Genomic DNA, 18101 nt, shown 5'->3' with positions numbered 1-18101 from the left:
CCATCCTGTTCCCTGACACCCGCGCCGCTCTGCTCCAGTGTTCTTTTGTAAGTGCTCCTGACATTCTGTTTATCTTTTAAAAAAAATTCTGCCAAGATTATGTCTGAACATGAGGGAAAAAAATATCTCCAGTTTTCACTTTTAAAATCTGTTTTTTTCAAGGGAAGTAATTTAGTGCTACTATCAAAACACTAAGAACTTTTCAAGATAGTGAAATTTTTCCAGTAGCTGCTGGATTAAATTAGAGTTGGAGTATAAATGTGAAAGGTACAAAAAAAAAGAAAACCTTCAAAATGATAACCTTTCGATGAAATGAGACTTGTAATGGATATTCTGTTCTCACCATTGACAAGCAGCTCATAAAGCAAAATACAATTTTTCCTCTTAGCCTTGCAAGTAGACATTTATATAAATTCCTCTAGTGCTATTTAATGAAAGAGGGATGGGCTGGCGATGCTTGTAATTCTAGCTGCTCATGGGGTTGAGATCTGAGAATTGTAGTTCAAAGCCAGCCAGAGCAGGAAAGTCTCCGATTAACCAGAAGAAAAAAAGCTGGTTAGCCTAGTGGTAGAGCACCAGTGAAGAGGAAAAAGCCAAGATAACGTGCAAGGCCCTGAGTTCAAGCCCCAAGATGGGCACCACACACACACACACACACACACACACACACACACACACACCAGTGTATGTCATTCAAGATGACCTCAAATTCGTGATTTTCCTGTCTCTGTCTTCTGAGTGCTGGGTTTGTAAATGTGCACGATGACACTCAGCCAAATGTGATGTTTTATGTATGCACACAAGTAGTAGGATCAAATCAAGGTAATTAACATACCTATCATCTCAGTTACCTAGTGTTTCTTTTCATGATGCATTTGAAATTTCCTCTCTTATTTTGAACTATATAATACATTGTTATTATTATTGACTACAATCAGACATCTGTGTGAGAGATCCCCAAATCTATCTGTCTGGTCCATCTGGAATCACACACTATCTGAATTCCTTCGCTCCTTGCCCACCTTCTCCAGCTTCAGTACCCATCGCTCCTCTGTTTTTATGAGATCAAGCATTGTTTAGGATCCACACCCAAGTAATATCACAGAGGATTTGTCCTGTGGGGCTTATTTCCCTTCACGTAACAATCTCCCTCTCCATCTGGGTTGTTGCAAATGACAAGTTTCCATTATTATGTGTTTATGCTGAATGGTATTCCACACCACATTCTCACAGACTGAAATACAAGTACCTTGGACTTTTTGAGTAGTACTACAATGAATGTGAAGTGCAGCTTTCCCCTCCATACATCAATTTCTGTTCCTTTGGATGCGTATCCAAAGGATATCATAGCTCTATCGTTTAGGTATTTTCTGCTGAGCCTCTTCAAAACTTCTTCATAATGCTTGTTTATGACTTCACAAAAAAGACCCAAGACCTTTTTTCACCATAATTTGATCAGTTACAAACTCCTGACCAGGAAGTCTTTCCTTTTTCCTCTCTGGAACTTTCTAAAGACTCCCTAACTGAAGACTCCTGGAGAATGAGAATTCATCAGGATTACCACGTGTTCATTTTGTTTCCCTGAATGGTTTGCTCAACAGTGGAAAGTCCCCAACTTGGTAACATTGAGCCATTCTGTAGCAAAAACTCTGCAGCTCACCAACCGAAAGAAGTCAAGGAAAAGCGTGTTTTGTAGTGAGGTAAACGTCTGCATTCAAATTTGGACTAATTTACCATTGTAAATCTGATTCTCATGTTAGGAGATTTGTGGGCTGCGGTTTTCATTAGCTAGATTTGGTTAAAAGTCTACTCCCTTCCCCCATTTCTGACCTTTTTATGATCCCTTCTTCTTACATTTGAATCATGACTTCTCTTCCCTTTACTCAGTAAAAGGTCAAAAATGTTGGCAGAACAGCTAAACAAGGTCACTAATTTCTTTATAGTTTGTGTATAATATCTATAAATTCATGATCAAAATTTAGACTACTTCTATAGAGATATGACAACTAAAGAAGCGTGATTCCTAATCTCTTTAAAAGCCTTTTCCAAATGCTTAAGGATGTCGAGGATTGTTCCCACTTGTTAACTCATTCCAACCCTCCACGCATGTTTATTTTCCACACCCGTGACCCTTCACTTCCTTTCCTATCAAAGCTCTGTCTTCACATTACTTTGTACCCCACCACCACCACATATACTACCTTTTCCTAGCACCACAGCCTAAGACAGGTTCTGTTCAGTTTTAGTTTGCCACTGAGAAGGGTCGGGTGGCTTTTTGCCATTTCTACATTGCTGTATTGATTCAATGGAAAGCTCCAAATGGAACCACATTGTCTTTTGTTTTTCTTCTTGCTATGACAAGTGCAAGAGCCTCCTGAAAAGCCCACCTCTCAACTTCAGGTTTGTCTCTGGATTGTCATCACCAAAATTTGGTATCAAACAAACATGGGTTATAATCTGACCTTTCGCCCCTATAGCTGTATGACGGTACACAGGCTAGCCTTCCACGGCAGATTTAGTATCCACCTGGGGCCTCAGGTTATCTAAAAGGAAAAAAAGAGTCGTTGAAGTTATACTTAAGAAACGGAGATGAGATCATATTAGATTACAGCTCTCCTTCATCCAACTAAATAAACATAGAGCAACACAGGGGAGAAAGCTACATGTGACATGCCAAGTTCAGACTTAACACTGCTACAAGCTCAAGAACACTGGCCGTCTTCCTAGCTGGAATATACAGGCTAGGATTTCCCCCGACAGCCTTGGAAGGGAAAAAATGGCCCTGTTGGCACCTTGGTCTTAGATGTCTGGCCTCTAGACCGATGTGAGAACCATAGCTGTGGTTTTGAGACTGTTGTGTAGAGTAAATGAGGTAATACCTATGAAGGTCAGAAGACAAGGTTCGGGCCTCCTCTCAGGGACAGCAAAGGACATTACTCAACCTCTCTGAGCTTCCGTGGTTAGAACTAAAAGAGCCGAGCAAACAAGTTCTCCCCACCCTCATTGAAGAGCTTTTGTGCTGAGCAAATGAACTCGTAAGCATAAAAATTCCTGGCCTGACAATAAACCAAGAAATGGGATATTTTGTGTTCTTTTCCCCCCTTTCCCTCTTGTGGATGGTATTGCCGAGAGAGAAGCCAGACAGCCAGTAAGTAATTATTTGGAGATGATCAGCTATCCATAGCAACTCTAATAATTCTGGTTCTGTTTTGAGGATGTATCTTCTGGATCTGGTTAAGCTGTTTTCCTCTAAAAAACAATTTTCAAAAGTATTGATTTTGATATCACTAAGCCAAAACAATCTGTACCTAGATAAGAAAACATCAACAGTTCTATGAGTTCAACTAGCGTAGACCTTCATCCCTCCCTCCCTCCTTCACCTCCTTCTCTCCCTCCCTCCCTCCCTCCCTTCCTGTCTTCCTCCCCCTCTCCTTTCTTATCTTTTCTTCTCACTAACATCCTTTCACATCCATTTCCCCTCCATACTGTTACTGTGGTGGGATGATTAGGAACTACTTTGAAGGGAGCAAACCAGTCTGTTCAGGGAGACATGCTCAGTTTGACATGTCAGATGGGACTTACTACAAATGCATGTTTCTGGGCATTGAATCCTTTTCTACTAAAAGCTGGGCAGATTACTCCAAAAGCAAATATAAGCAGCATAAGAACAGGGAAGCAGGTAATTGTGAACAATTCCGTAAATTGCAATGCTCCGTAAGAGTAGGTTGGCGTCTGTAACCATAGCTTTCATTTCACATGTGGAGACCAGAAGACCACCAAAGTGTGGTAGGAAAATCAGACCAGAGAAATACCTGACGGGGACCAAGTGTTTGCCCAACGATTGTGTTTACCAGTATCATCTGGGGCATTATTGTCGGCCTTGGGGGCATGAGAGGAGAGGGGGCTACCACCTAGGGAGCCCCAAAAGCCCAAAGCTGGGTACTGTGCGGGTAATGCTGATCATCTCCTCAGCAGAGAGTCCCTGCAGAAGTGAGGAAAAGCCACCTGACTATTCAACATCATTTCAGGACCAGGCCAAAGGATCAGATAGGCATATGGATATCTGTCTAGCCAAGTACCCAATGATGTCATGGGCTCATTCCCCCACTGACTAGGACTGGAAAATCCCACAATGTGACTGAGGGGTGACAATGTTCATTTGTAGAGAGTGTAGATACGTTTGGAGTCATCCAGTCTGTGATGTGAATCTGGCTGTGACATTCACTTTAATGACCTTGATAAAATTACTCCTTTAAGCTTTGGTTGTCCCAAATGTCACATAGAAATAAAAAGATAACCTATCAGATTAAAAGACTTAACACAAGTTATATATGAAAGCACTCTGGGACATAGACCCAGAAGAAAGCAAACAAACAAAACTGATTCCTTCCTTCCTTTCCTGAATTCCTATAAAATCAATTCCCCAAGATGAAAAAAAAAATTTTTTTTTCTTTTTGTGCCAGTCTATGGCTTGAACTCAGGGTCTGGGCTCTATCCCTTAGCTTTTTCACTCAGGGTTAGTACTCTACCACTTGAGACACACCTCTACTTCCACCTTTTCTTAAATTAGAAGTAATCATCTCACAAACTGGGCTGGCTTTGAACCTCAGTCTTCAGATCTCATCCTCTGAGTAGCTAGCATTACAGGTATGAGCTACCCATACTGGGTAAGAAAGAAATTTTGCATTTAACAAGAAAACATCTATTTCTTGTTCCAGGACAAGAACGAGGACATTAGTAATATCTTACCAAGGCTCTGAAGATTTCCAAAATGAGTGACTATCTATTTGCAAGTTTCCTGTCTAGTTTTTTTTTTAATTGTGAAAATACTGTACAGAGGGGTTACAATTACATGGACAAAGTAATGAGTACATTTCTTATCAAGCATTGTTGCCTCCTCCTTTGTTTCCCCTTCCCATCCCTTCCCATCCCTCCATCCCACCCCCACCCCCCCGCCAAAGTTGTAAAGTTCGTTTTTTGGACATAAGGTCTTGTACATCTCATTGTTGCAATGGGTCTACCTGTATCCCTAGTTAAACAATTTATTTTTTCCCTTCCCCTCAACAAAGTATACCAACATCAAATACAGTGAAAGCAGGGGTTATACTGTGACAGAGGGACATACAAAGCAACAAAGAAATCATCTTATAAATATGTTAGAAACAATCACAAGAAAGAAAAAAAAAACATTCTGTCTAGTTTCACTGTGTAAAGCACTCTGACTGTGAACAGGGTTAAGGTATATGTGTTATATATACACTATGATGTTTCTAAGTGTCAATTGTGTTGATGGACCAAGAGGAGACAGAAAAGACATAATTTAAAAATGACCAATTAGTAGCCACTAAGATATCTGATGACCATAAGGTTGAAAAACTAAAATAAAGAAAGACAAGGTCAATGGCCCAGAAGCAGGGAATGAATTAAAATACTGAATGAGGGATTGAGACTTAAAGAAGATGAATCATTTAGGTGGGTTTCAGATTTGAGTAACAGAAAACCCAGATTCGAATCGCTTAAGCAATAAATTTATTGGCTCATCTATCAGAAAGCCCAGCTCTAATGAGGGTTTCAGATAGGTGGAGGCTGTGGTTCAATATATTGATACAGGTCCCAGTTCTTTGAGTCTTTCCACCACATTCCACATGGGAGGGTCACATTAGGCCCCAGAGCCATGGACGCATCTGTGTTCATATTGAATGGGAGGGAGACACTGGATTCTAGCAGTTCAGAAACTACTTCCAAACCTGTCAGCACCTTCTATTAACTGGAAGTGGGTCACATATCCATTTCTGAAGAGAGAACGATGTATCCCATTATCAGGAAGGCTCACTCATTTACAGTGTCAGCTTCCCTTGAAGTATGCAGTCTGTCAGGAGCATTGGTTATGAGAACAAAACCAGGCTTCATTAGGAAGAAGAAAGTATGAATGGATTCAGAGTCAGCCATCGACCTTTCTATACTACAGAATATTAGAGAAGATAAACTTCACACGTCTCATTTGGTTCCCTTCCTTAACCGATCCAATGGAGGGCCATGTATGTGACCCAGTGGTGTACCCACTGGCAAAGTCAGATCCTCACATTTTCTTAGGCCCTAGGTTGTAAGTTTGTCTTGTTGGGGAGCTATTGTGTCTTAACGATACTTCTCTACTTAAGGATAGATGTCCCATGCCTTTCATGGTGATTATATCCCAATAACCTAACATAGACTCAACACATTATATTGTGAAAATGCATTTATACCCCTAACCTACTGAATATCATAGCTTAGCCAAACCTACCCCGAAAATACATTACCTATGGTTGGGCAAATCATCCAGCGCAACATCTGTTGTATGTGTGTTACTACCATGGCTTCAACTCAGGATCTGGGAGCTGTCTCTTAGCATTTTTGCTCAAGATTATTACTCTGTCACTTGAGCCACAGCACCACTTCCATCGTCATAGGGGTTAATTGAAGACAAGAGTCTCACAGACTTTTTTTTTTTGCAGAGGGAGGGGTGGGACTGGGCTGACTTTGAACTGAGATCCTCAGATCTCAGCCTCCTGAGTAAGCCAAGATGACAGGCATGAGCTGCCTGTGGCTCCCCGCTACAAAGCCTATTTGAAAAATCACATTTTAACTATCTCGTGGAATGTATTGGCTACAGGACACTGTGGCGTTGTTTCCCTCGCAGTGCTGAATCTGTGTGTGGCTGGGTGCTGAGAGGAACTCCCTGCCCAGCCTCCAAGACAGTGCTGCTAGGCAGCCATCAAGATTCAAGAAGGGAAGCAAAGAGATTAGAAAGTCGCTTGGCTGTAGAGCACTAGGCAGCTACAAGGCCTTGGTCCCAACTCCCCTCCCCCAAGGAAGTATGGTTTCTCTTGAATGCCTACCATCTTTGAATTATTGTAAAGCCAATCCATGGTAAATGACACCATTGTTAAGTCAAACATCATCTGTAGTACTAAACCTCCTCACCCTCCTCACTAAACCTCCTCACTGCAAATGCATGCAGGAAGTGTTTAAAGCCAGTAATGTTTGCTTTATAATGAGGCCCCCAGCCCGCACATCCTATAATGAACTTATGCTATGGAAGGCTTAGGATTGATCACTTCATTCAGGGCAATGGTTCTTCACCCGACAGCCAAAGAATCACCTGAGAACTCACTAAAACTACTATGTCATCTTTGTGGTTGTTTATCCTGGGCAAGGACTCAGAAATTGGATCGGTAGGGATGGGAGAGGGAGCTACTATGCTACATACTTCTTTGATTCCTTTGGATTTAAAAAAAAAAAAACATTTTATACATTATTCTCTATCTTCTCCTTCCTTTTTCATTTCTGTTGTTAAGTTACAAATATTTCTAAGGTGCATCCAGAGCTCAGCTGCTAATCTAGGTGATTATATATCAAGCTTTGGACTACACACTAGAAGCAGTGTTTGCAATGAACACTTAGGCGCATATTGAGAATGTGAGCACTGAGGCAAGGCCAATGGCCACGCCTGATTCCAAGTCCCACACTCCTCTTTTCTGGTTTCTGAGTAAACCACAGAATCATTCATACGTCCCACTCACTGAAATGAAGAGATGTACCTGAACAGAGTGACTAGTTTGGTTAGGCTTTTGGATTTGTTGCTAAGAATTGAACCGAGGGCCTCATGCCTGTTCAACAGGTGCTCTGCCAGTGAACTACAGCTCCAGTCCTGATTTAGAGTGTGTTCTTGACAAAAACAAGAGGGGGAGGGGAGAATATTCCACACAAAGCATTCGTTTTTCCTTTTGCAAGAGGAAGAAGTGAATCCATGCTGTTCAGTCCACATGTCTCAGTGACTGAGATCAGAGTAGGACTGAGCTGTTTAGGATTTGTTGCTAGCACTCTACTGCTTTCAGCCACAGTTCCACTTCCAGTTTTTGAGTGGTCGATTGGAGATAGGAGTCTCACTGACTGACTTTCCTGCCCGGGCTGGTTTTGAACCACAATCCTTAGATCTCAACCTTCTGAGTAGTTAGGGTTAAGCATGAGCCACTAGCCCCTGGCATTCTAGATGTAATTTCTGAAGTCTTTAAAGATAGAAAGCATGAGAAAGTAGAGAAGATGGACAAGATCAAAGCAGTATCATATGCATGTATGGAAATGTTACCATGAAATGTTTATAGAACTGAAATGTATTCGTAATCATAGCATCAAACAAAAGAAGAGAAAAAAATTACCCCCAAATTGTATCTCCAAGACTGGCTCATGCAGTTGCTCTCTCTGTCATTGTCCAACCCCTTAATCCTATTTGTTTTGAGCTTCCACAAAAGACAGGGAATTTTCTCATTCTCTATGTTTACCTTCAACTTTGCTGTTGTTTCCCCTGAGCTATTCTGTCACTGCTGTCTTGCCAGTTCCTTGCTAATCTCTTCCTTTCTCTCCCCTCTGGACTGCCTCCTCTGTCCATCATCTCATTATATCTTGTGGTACTTGGCTTTGAACTCAAAGCCTTGAGCTTGTTAGGACAGGTGCTCCACCACTAAGTCATGCCTCCAGCCTTTTTCACTACTACTTTTCTTTTCTTTTCTTTTGCATTTTTTTTTTTTTTTTTGAGAAAGGGTCCTGCTTCCTGCCTGAGTGTGCGCTTGGATTGTGATCTGCCTGTTTTAAGCTTCTCAGTGTAGCTGAGTGACAGGCATAAGCCACCACACCTAGCTTTTCCTGTTGGGATGCAATCTCATGGACTGGAATTATTATGTTGGAATTATGATTCTCCTGATCTCATCCTCCACAGTAGCTACTATTACAGAATGGAGCTACCATATCCAACTGGACATTCTTCTCCGGGTGTGCTACTGCTTTTATTCTTGGCTAAAAATTTCTTGGTATTTCAAACTTGCTTCTAAATAACTGGGCTCAAGCTAGTCACCTTGCCACTGTAATCTTAGCTACTCAGGAAGCTAAGATTTAAGGATTGAAGATCAACTGGGCACCAATGGCTCGCTACTCAGGAGGATGAGATCAGAGGATTAATGTTCAAAATCAGGAAAGTCCATGAGACTCTTACCCCCAATTAATCACCAAAAAAATCCAGAAAGTGGAGTCATCGTTCAAGTAGTAGAGAGTTGGTCTTGAGAAAAAAATCTGATTTCAAGCTTCAGGATTGCGGCGGGAGGGGGTGGGGGGAAGCAAACTAGAAATCAAGGTGTGGCTCAAGTGGTAGAGTACTAGCTGTGAGTGAAAATGCCAAGAGAGAGCCTGAGACCCCGCTTTCAAACCCTAGTACAAGAAAAGAAAAGAAAAGAGAAAAGAAAGAAAAGATGGGCTCAAAGGAGCATTTCCAAGTAACTATTTTGATTTCTCTAGTTTTTTTTCTTCCATTTCCCAGCTAATTTTCATTATTCAATTAGGATTCAATTTTCTTTCTATTCTAGGCTTATCTATAATTGAAAACTTTTTTAAAAGAACAATTCCAGCTCTGGTAACAAGCACGTTTTCTTTAAATGTTTGGAATTTTATTTTCTGTTTCTTAGAATGCGTGTCATGGAGGGCTCCTCATCCCCTTCTTTGGCCCATTTGAACTTTATAAAGCTCTGGCTTTCTTCCAAGGTTCTCAGCAGGTCTCTATGCTAAATCTGCCTTCTTAGCAGGATCAAGTTCAGAGCCACCAGGTCCCACACAAAGTCTAAGATGACAGATTACAACGCTTCATGGCATCTAGGCCCTGGTTCTTAAAAGCCAGAAGAGTCTGAAATTCTGTGCTGCTTCGTGATGGTGGTGGTGGCACCAAGCTTTCCCACAAAGATATGCCAGAGAACGAGCTGGTGGCAGTCCTAGAAGAGGTAACCAGTCTCCAGTAGGTCAGTCTCTTACCCAAAGTGACCCAATGTCATCACCTGTTGGTCTCCTTTCCCCAGTGGTATTTCTCTGATGGAGTGGAGTAGGAGAGGAAGCAAGAACACTCACATTGGGAAAATGGAGAACAAGGAAAAGCAGGATGGTGGAGTGTGGGAATGAGTCTCTATGATACACCGGGCCCTGGGCAAAGTACCAATACCCATCCATCCTTCATTCCCTTAACACTATTGTAACACATGGGGGAAACTGAGCATTATATTAAGTGAGCTTCTCAAAGTGGCAGGGTTTAAGCTTATGTTTGAGGATGAGAGGATAATCAAAACAAAATAAACACCAAACAGCAAACTACAATTCAGTGAAACATATGCATCTTATGTATGCGATTTACAAAAGCAATAACTTCATCCATGAGATATATGTAACCATCGATGTCTGCTCCAGCAAACTTCAAACAAAGGCTATTTTGTTGTATGTACATAACTAATCATTTTTATAAATATCAGCAGAATCTTGTCATATCTTCTCTCTAGCAAAATGTACTTCTTATTTGTTTTTGGTGTTTTTTTTTGTTTTTTTGTTTTTTTGTTTTTGGCTAGGCAGAGTTTTCATTTGTCTTTTGCTTTAAATTCCACAGGTGAAATATCTGAGCAAGATGGACAGAAAAAGAAATAACACCATACTCTTGTATAATTCGTGAACCTTCAAGGAACTAGCCTTCTAGGTACATTACTGTCAGCCAAACAAATAAATGTTCTTCAAAAAGTCTGCTTTTAGATGTTAATGGAAATATTGATTTTTCCCCTTTGTCTCTTTTTTTGATAATGCCTATTTACCATGCTATGTCCTCCTCTTCATCCAGCTGTCCCCTTTCCCTTGTAGGTGTGAATGTCAGAGGTGAGTACCAAAGCCAAGCTAAGTGGGTGTCAGTCCAATGCACAAGCAGAGAAGTCTTACTAATGACACAGGTCTTCTAAGTCAATGGACCTCGTGTCTCCTAATTTCATTAGCAATTCACCACAGGAACCTGACAGAGTTACCAGGCTAAGTCAAATTCAACAGCGCAAATACAAAAAGGAGGGGGGAAAATCCAATTTCAGAGTCAGGTAAAGACATACTTCACTGTAAATCTTTATTATGGGTTTATAGCTATACACTGTTGTCCCACGTTTTCCTCTTTAAATCATGAATACAAGTGACTTCTCTTCCTGAAATTAATAATCCAAAAGCTCCCCCCAAAAGGACTCTGGCTGCTGAGCCTCAGTCAGAAGGTGTATGTGTGCAGACACCCAACCCGTTTCCTTCAGCAACCCTGATAGGTGATGCCATAATGTTCCTGAATATCGCGGCTTCCTTGGGAGGAGTTCCATCTTAGAGGAACAGAGGCCATTTACCTGTCAAGAGGACATACTTGTGCCATGGAATAACTTGTTTGTTTCAACTTCTTTAGCATACCAGCCTATCGCTACAGAAGTCCTTGCCTAAGTACTTTGGAGCTTCAGTTTGTGGAAAAAGAGACACTGACCAGTGAGGCTGGCTGACCTGGACAATGACAGTTACTTCACACAAAGAATGGAATCCTGGGTAAAAGAAATGCTTTGTTGTGGGGAACTGGAAATAGATATATTAAGAAGAAACTGTTATACCTAGATAGAGCCATTTTGCTACTGAATGTTTATATTTAAACCATGCTATTGTACAAATATTCGCAAGCCATATTCAAGTACTTTGTGTGTGTGTGTGTGTGTGTGTGTGTGTGTGTGTGTGTGTGTGTGTGCAAAGGTAAAGGGAGGTCAACTTATTTTTAAAATACTTGCCCCTACAAAGCACTCATAGGAATTTCTGTTCAATAGAGATTTTTGTCATCCATCCATCCATCCATCCATCCATCCATCCGAACCTTAAAATTCTAAAAAGACCAAATACTGAAATAGAAGAAGACATAGGGAAATGGAAAGACCGTCCATGCTCTTGGATTGGGAGATTTAATATTGTAAAAATGTCAATACTACTCAAAGCAATCTACAAATTCATTGCAATATCCATTAAATTCCAGCATCATTTTTTAATGCAAAGAGAAACCAATACAAAAATTGCTATGGATCCATAAAAGGACCAAATCACAAAACAAAAAGTAGTGCTAAAGGTACAATACCAAACTTTGAGCTCTATTACAGAGCTATCATAATATAAACAACTTGGTAGTGGCACAAAAACAGGCCTGAGGACCCATGGAACAAGAATAAACCCACACTAGTAAGCCATCCACTGTTTGACAAGGAACCAAGAACAGACAGGACACAAGGCAACTTTTACCTAATAAAATTCTACAAAACTTGATTTGCTTTTAAGAATGATTGTATCTTGCCCTTTTTCCATACTTCATTTTATTTATCTTTAAGTCATTGTACAAAAGGGTTGCCCTGTAACAAAGAAGTTTATAAATACAATGTGTCTTGCTCTTGATTCTGATTTGTTGTATTTCTGGATCTTTGCTTAGAAAGTTTTTACCTGTCCCAAGGAGTCTTAATGTGTCTCCTATTCCTTCCTGTAATAGTTTCATGATTTCCAGCCACGCATTAAAGCCTTTGATACATTTTTAATTGATGCTAGTGTCAGGTGACAGAGAAGGCTCCAATTTCCATTTCTGCATGTGGATATCCAGTTTTCCTAACCCTGTTGAAGAGACTAGACTGCCTTGTGTCCTGTCTGTTCTTGGTTCCTTGTCAAACAGTGGATGGCTAACGAGTGTGGGTTTATTCCTGTTCCATGAGTCCTCAGGCCTGTTTTTGTGCCACTACCAAGTTGTTTATATTATTATAGCTCTGTAATAGAGTTTGAAGCTTGGTATTGTACCTTTAGCACTACTTTTTCTGCTAAGGGTTGTTCTTGTGATTTGGTCCTTTTATGGATCCACAGCAATTTTTGTATTGGTTTCTCTTTGCATTAAAAAATGATGTTGGAATTTAATGGATATTGCAATGAATTTGTAGATTGCTTTGAGTAGTATTGACATTTTTACAATATTAAATCTCCCAATCCAAGAGCATGGACGGTCTTTCCATTTCCCTATGTCTTCTTCTATTTCAGTATTTGGTCTTTTTAGAATTCTAAGGTTCGGATGGATGGATGGATGGATGGATGGATGGATGGATGGATGGATGGATGGATGGATGGATGACAAAAATCTCTATTGAACAGAAATTCCTATGGGTGCTTTGTAGGGGCAAGTATTTTAAAAATAAGTTGACCTCCCTTTACCTTCTCAATCTGGAACTAAGCTGAATCTTCAGTCTATTCTATATGAACCCAGACCTCTGGTTCTCTTTAAATTATGAATACTAATGACTTCTCTTCCTAAAATTAATAATCCAAAAGCTCCCCATATTAGAACAAGACTCTAGCTGTTGAACTTTCAATCAGAAGGTGTCTAGAGGCAGATACCCAAGCTAAGATTGGGCTATTTTTAGAGAGCAGTAGGAAATTCAGGGCTGATGACTCAGATCCATGTTTCCTCAAACTAAAACATTTAATTCTCCTGCATAAATTCTATGATTGTGACCTCTTCTGATTTTACCGCTGGAGAGTCACCTAGCTTCTGCATCTTAAAAATAGGCCAGCACTTTTTCTGTAAAGTCGGGGCTACTAAGCAACACCCATCCAATTCGGTGCTGTAAAACAAGATGCCCTCCACAAAGAAGTGGTGTGCAGTGTGGATGCACATCCATCCTTGGGTACCCATTTCCAGGACCCCATAGATACCGATGCTCATGCCCCATCTTTAGAATTGTGTGGTAAGCCTAAGCCAATCTTCTGGTATACTCTAAGTCATCTAATACAAGTACTGTGTATACCATGTGCTATGTAAATTGTTAGAGAACAATCACAACAGTTAAAAATATCTATACACATTCAGCATAAAAACAACCATTACAGTTCTAACTACATTGTATATATCTGCTACATTTCTCCCAGCATTGTGCTCCGGATTAGTTGAATCCCTGGATGAGGGACCCATGCAAACGGAAGGCCAGCCATACTGCAGAAAAAGTGATTCGCAGCTGCAAGGATTTTTGTCCTCTGAAGACACTGAACGAAAACTCAACTCTAACTGAGATGGTTTCTTCAATAAGACATTCCCAACACAGATGACTTCTTTTCCTTTTTTCTGTTTTGAAACAGAATCTAACTTGGTTGTCCAAGCTGGCCTTAGCCTTTGATCCTTCTCCCCTCAGCCTCCCAAGTAGCTGGGATTATGGCTGTGTACTTCTGTGAGACCAAAAGACGTGAGGATCTCTCTCCTCCAGCAAGCAGGCAAGCACTCTGACACTGTGGCTGGAGACAGCTTCATTTCCACAGGCTGACAATTCCGTATTCAGTCCTTCCCCCTGGTTGTTTTCGCCTGGATTTCTGACTGGCCGTAAGTAGAGCTTTATACAATTCCAGCCTTGTGTTGAATTTATTTGCCTGATGAGCTCACCAAACTCAGTGAAGCATTTGTGTTTACTGGTTTGTAAAGAAGGGAAATGATGCATATAAAGAAATGCACAGGGTGAGGAAGAGAGAAGAGGTGCTGAGAGATTGTACACTTTCTCAGCCCTCCACACGGCAGGAACTTCCATGTGTTCAGTTACCAGAGGTTCTTCAAACTCTGTGCCATTGAGCTTTTAGGCAGACTTCATTTCATAGGCATGATTGAAGCTCAGACGACCATATTGAAATGAGATTGGACAAAAAGGGTCTGATCCAGATGCTAACAGACGGACTGAAGAGTCAGTGAAGCTGTCTGGTTAGATTCATCGTTGCGTCAACCCATCCTCCTGGGCATGGGACTCCTGACATAGGGGCCTTATCATCTAAAACTGTGGGCAGGTCAGGAAGGGTTAGAGTTTCTATGACTAGAGAATTTCTGTTCTTAATGGCCTGCCTTGGGGGAGATCTGTAGGCCAGGGACTATGGCCAAAAAGTAAAATATGTATCACAGTCAAGATCTGAGACAAGATGTGATTTGGGGCTTATTCTGTTGATACCATATTTAATATTCACACACACATACACACACAGTTTCCCTTTTTACAATGTTACTTATTGTTAACCATGATCTGAAATTATTTCTTAAATAAGAAGTTCTAGTAATAAAAATTCATAAATTTTAAATAACCTTTGTTGCACTATGTGATTATGATCATTCTTTTATTATTGTTGTTGTTAATCTCTTACTGTACCTACCTTATACATTCAACTTTAGCACAGATGTGCAGGTATAGGAAAAGCTCTGGTTTACCCATGGTCTTAGACATCCACTGGTGGTCTTGGAAAATAGCCCCCAGGATGAAGGAAGAACTCTGAAATGAGACCACAGAGCTTAAATCTGAAGGAAAGAGGAGTTTTTAAATTTTTCTTTTCAGTTTCTGTAGGATTAACTAGTAAATAGTAAATCTGTTGGCCATGTGCAAAGTCCTAGCTACTCAGGACCATAGTTTGGAGATAGCCCATGCAGAAGAGTGTAGGCTCTACCTCTAATTAACTAGCAAAAAGCCAGGCAGAAGTCATGGCTCAAGTGGTAGAGCACTAGCCAGGCAAGCAAACACAGACCCTGAGTTCAAGACACTAGGGGAAGAAAAAAGCTTTCTGAGAAGTAGACAATGCCACCCTCCCTGCTTTCCTTATTAGAGGCAAGGCATTTGGATTATTGGGTTTAATTGCAAGGTATTAAAACTAGCTTTTAAAAAATAAAAATAAAAAAACAAGTTTGAGGTACTAGTAGAGCTGCTAGTGCGGCTTTCTGACTTAGACAATGAGTGTGAAAAGTACCAGTGGCTCACTGCCGGTAATCCCAGCTACTCAGTAAACTGGGGTCTGAGGATCTCAATTTGAAACCAGCCAAGCTAGGGAAGTCAGTGAACCTCTTATCTACAAACAAGCCAGAAGTAGAACATGTCTAGGCCCTGAGTTCAAGCCCCCTATCAGCACCAAAAAAAAAAAAAAAAAAAAAAACCCTACAAAAGGGCATTGGCTTATGTCGTCAAGAATTCAGCTAGACTGATTTGCTCATTGGTAAGAGAGTACCAGCAACTACATTAAACACGAGAATGGTCAGTGCAATTAATGCAATTAAAGTAATTAGTCCTGGCAGCTGTAAGGTCAAATAGAGGTAGCTCTGTAACAGCAATCTGCCACTGTGAAATTACTGACATTTCCAACTAAATTATATTCTCTAAATTGTTGCCTTAATGCTAAATAAATAAAGTTATGCTAATGTAGGGACTGATTACAGATTGAAATTAGCACAATTGCTTGTTATACAGTCTGCTAGGGTTAACATTTTTAAAAAACATAATTAATGGCCTTTGCTTACTGTCTCTGGTTATAGATCCTGCAGCTCATTTGCATTCTTTTTGCAATATGCTGACAGTGCTAAATGTCTGAGAAGAAAGATCTCATCTGCAGGCAAAAAAATGTGGGTTGTTTTTTTGTTTTGGGGTTTTTTGTTTTTTGTTTTTTTGCACGTCATCTGGCTGAAACTTGTTACGGTTTCAGGGCAGTATTAATAACAAAGATGACCAGAAACGGAAAGGATCAGAATGAGGCTAGAATCTGGTTTGTGTTGGGTGGGTTCCTCCCCCACTTTTCTTTTCTTTTCAGTCTTGTGATCCAAGCCTTTTCTGGAGTCAATGTGAAATGTAATTGCTCTTTTGACCTCTATCTTCTCTCTCCCCAGGTCTGAGGAAGAGCTACACTGGTTGATTATTGCAGGAATGAAAGGTGATCTGACCTTGTCCACCCAATGCCTGGCTGCTTTCAGTGTTGCCCATTATCCCGAAGGCAGGCGACTCCTGGAGAGAGGAGAAATCTACAGGAGAGCTGCGGGTTGGGCAGTCTGCCAGAAAAGGCTTCAGCGGCATAGACAAGACCAAACAGCTCAGGCAGCATAAGAACCAACTGGGAAGGGAAGAGGGGGAAGGGCAGGCAGGGAGTATATAAAGATACGGGTAGCACACAGAGCAAGAGCTCTCGGGCGTCTACCTACCCCCAGACAACGCCTTGCTAATACTGCCAAGCATCTCTACCTGAACTGAGGATTTTGCTGGGAAAGGAAGCAGTGACCCTAAGAAACGCAGTCACTGACAGGGTAAAACAGGCAGTTGTTTATTCAAAGGGATTTGTGCTATGATTCTCCCTGTAAATGGGAATCTGGAGTGATTTTTTCAGGCAGAAAGTAGGTCAGGATATTTCATTGCAGCAATTGTTCTAGATTCTGAATTATTCACTCCGCACCCAGTCGGACTATTTTTAGAATTGATCAGTGGAAGCATCAGCGGCCTATTCACCCCGGGCGCCAGCGCCCTCCTTCCAGCTGTACAGTCCGTGGGGTCTTTGTTCAAAATCAGCTGTGGCTCCTCGACGTGACTGCTCATGCTGCTCTGCGCAGGAGCTTTTCATCCGGCTATGTTTGCCATGTGCTTCAGCACTGGAGAAATGAAGTGACATATAAAGTATGCCCAGGGATTAAGGAGCATGGCCAAACAATCAGACCCAGAAACGCGGCCGCTGGCTTTGTTATCCAGTTTCAGTCCTGACAGGGCACCGGGCCTGCTATAAGTTTCTGACAGTTGGACTTTGACTTGTGTGACAATACTTCTCAGGTTTAGGTTGTTAAGAGCCATTTCAGGAGAAGAAACATGGTCATAGAGACCTTGGAGTCTAGAATCAGTCAAACCTTAGGCTCATACTTGTCTTCTCCCATTTCCTGTAGCTGTAACAAAATAATAGACGTTAGGTAATTCCTACAGGAAAAAAAAAAAGGATTTGTTTTGCTCAGAGTACCAAAGACTGAAAGTCCAAGACGGGTGGCCACGTCTACACAACTTCCAGGGAAGGCCTCGTGGCAGAAGGGCGAGCAGGTGTTTGTTGGAGAGAAAAGGGGATAAACTTCCCCTGATGGAAGATCGTGTTATAGGTGTTTCTGCTCTGGTTTGGACAGGCCAAAGAGAGACCTGAGCTGGGTGAGGTGAGAATGGAGGTGAGACATTGTTCACGGGCTCCAGGAGCGTTGGCACACACCATAATGCACAACAATTCTCTGTGTATCCACCAACAGCGGAGACTCCTGAACTCAGCACCCTCTTCACAGGCTCCTGTTCTGCCTACCAATAGCAACACGCTGTCCAACATGAGTACCTGCTCAGGCCACTCACTAGACAAATATGAGGCCAAAATAAGGCCCCAAGGCTACCTAAGTTGGTGCATGAAGATGTGACTAGCAGTTACATGATGGTGCTGAA

The 18101-nt window shown here is 41.3% G+C and overlaps 1 long non-coding RNA gene across 1 annotated transcript; it reads left to right on the top strand.

The window, feature by feature from the left end:
- Positions 1-1519: 1519 nt before the first annotated feature.
- On the top strand, positions 1520-11331 carry LOC138818169 (uncharacterized). Its single transcript, XR_011368998.1, has 3 exons — positions 1520-1700; positions 10454-10540; positions 11267-11331. It is a non-coding gene; the product is annotated as an uncharacterized lncRNA (long non-coding RNA).
- The last annotated feature ends 6770 nt before the right edge of the window (positions 11332-18101 follow it).

The sequence above is a fragment of the Dipodomys merriami genome, unplaced genomic scaffold, assembly GCF_024711535.1.
Source record: "Dipodomys merriami isolate MVZ:Mamm:240054 unplaced genomic scaffold, mDipMer1.0.p SCAF_72, whole genome shotgun sequence".
Taxonomy (NCBI): domain Eukaryota; kingdom Metazoa; phylum Chordata; class Mammalia; order Rodentia; family Heteromyidae; genus Dipodomys; species Dipodomys merriami.
The sequence above is the reverse complement of the archived record's forward strand: the minus strand, read 5'-3'. Positions and strand labels throughout refer to the sequence as shown.